Below are 2264 nucleotides of genomic sequence, written 5' to 3'. Positions count from 1 at the left end.
AAAAAAAAAAAGAATTCTGGCCTCAGACCTGCCTATAACCATGGCTATAAGGTAACAAGAAGCATTCCTATCCAGGGTTTGAGGCCATGAGGCCCCTGAGCATGCGTGTGTGTACACAGACACACACACACAGGCTGTGCCCTGTGTTTCTGCTGTTTACAGACGCTGCCTAGTTACAGCTGAGATCAGGAGCTCATGAGCCCAGCTGGAAGCCCCACCCCACCCTCCCCAGCCTGTTGGGACAGGGCCTGGCAGGGATTCCTACATTCCTCCTCCTCCTGGCCACACACTTTTGAGGTACAACAAAATGGAGGCCTTAGGAACCCACTCCTCCTCCAGGCCACCATAGGTTTTGCCTTACTGCAGTGACTTGGGGTGATTTAGGGGACTGTCTCTGAGACTGAGGGCACCTGGGGGTCCTCCTCAGGGGCCCTCCAGCTTGCCTGACAGGCCCCTTCTCAATTCCACCCCCAGAGGCCTGGAGCTGCTGAGACTATGCCTGGCAGGTTGGGGGGCCCACAGGGTTCTGCTGCACACCCACTCCCCATGGCCTCCTGGAAAAAGGGAGCCAGCCAGTGTCCTCCCATCCCTCTTACAAAACCCTGCCCTGGAGGCTGTCCCCATGACCACCCAGGGCGGCCTGGGTCTGGAGGGAGAGGAGTTCCTGTGCCATGCTCAGGGCAGAGAATGACTCGGGCTGATAAGCTAACTCTGAAGACCGTGGAGTCAGGGACAACCATGTGGCCTCAAGTGGTTTCAAGGTCACCCCTCAAAACATCCTACCTAACAGGCCCCAAAGACTCCTCTGGGCCCCATCTCCTTGCCTGTCCTCACCCCCAGGCAGGCAGAAAGCCTGACGGGAATTGCAGCTGTACTTAGCAGACAGTAAGCTCCTTTTCTTCTGTACCCTGAAAACTAAACTGGCCAAAAGTAGCAGGTGTGACCCAGTTAGGCCTATCCCCATCCATTTCCCCCCAAAATAGACTAGGCCACCTCAAACCTCATGTCTGGGGTACAGTAGGTGGCACAGGCACCCTCCAGAGGGTGACATACCAGAACCAGGAATGTAACCTCTCTCCCTCAGTTTACATATGGAGAAACTGAGGCCTAGAGAGAGGAAGGGCCTTGCTCTAAGCCTCAAAGCCTATCAGTCAGCAGGGCAAGGCGTTAAACCAGGAGCTGAGCCTTCTGACAACACCCCCAGAATTTTTGCAAACAACCAGGATAGGATAGTTTCTCTCACTCTGAACAATACCCTGTGGCCCAGAACTGCCCAACTGGTGGGGAAGGAAGGGGAAAGGGGGACACACATAGGACAATCTGCCAGGAGGAAGAGCAGGCTGCCTGCTGAGCTTTAGGGCTAATGGGAGTTATGCAGCCTAGACAGAGTCCCCTCTGAAACTTCCAGGACCAGACTGTGGTCCAGAGTACCACCAGTGCCCTGGGTTCAGGAAGGGTCCCCTAAACCTCTTCTGAGACACACACACTCTCCACCACTATTGTTCTGTGTAGCAGCCCATATAGCCTATGGCTAGGAGGAATGAGAGTTGTAAGTAACATCTGTATAGCTCAATAATGGAACACCTTGGTGAAAATGGCATGGGGAGGGATTGAGCTCTCCTACAAGCATGAGAGAGCTCAAGAGATGACAGCATTAGTGAATTGGCAGTCCTACACCTGTGGTGTTGAGAAGCACAAGATCAGCCTTATATTAGGCTGGAGGAGAAGGCAGTCGGGAGCACGCATTCTGTCACAGACCCGCTTACTCTGACTGTCTCCTCTCCTGCCTGCAGAACGCCAGCAGAGTCTCTCTGCTGAAGATTACTAAACTCTGCTAAAGACTAAGATCTATTCTAAGATTATTTCACCCGCAAAGACACTCTCTCTCTCTCTCCCCCTTCTGCTAAGGTAAATAGCCCTTAGGCACCTAAGAGCAACTGTTCCTGAGCAAGGTGTGGGGGGGGGGTCCTAGTCCATAACCTAGATAAGCCAGGGCCGGAGACCAACCAGACCCAGTGGCAATGACAGTCCTGAGGTTTCAGACCAATCCAAAACACATGGAGATAAAGAAATGGAGGGCAGCACCTGTGACTCAGTGGGTAGGGCACCAGCCCCATATACCGAGGGTGGTTCAAACCCAGCCCTGGCCAAACTGCAACAAAAAAATAGCCGGGCATTGTGGTGGGTGCCTTGTAGTCCCAGCTACTCGGGAGACTGAGGCAAGAGAATCACCTAAGCCCAGGAGTTGGAGGTTGCTGTGAGCT

This window comes from Otolemur garnettii, unplaced genomic scaffold (genome assembly GCF_000181295.1).
Source record: "Otolemur garnettii isolate 467f Iridium unplaced genomic scaffold, OtoGar3 scaffold00043, whole genome shotgun sequence".
Taxonomy (NCBI): Eukaryota; Metazoa; Chordata; class Mammalia; order Primates; family Galagidae; genus Otolemur; species Otolemur garnettii.
Note: the sequence above shows the minus strand (reverse complement) of the source record.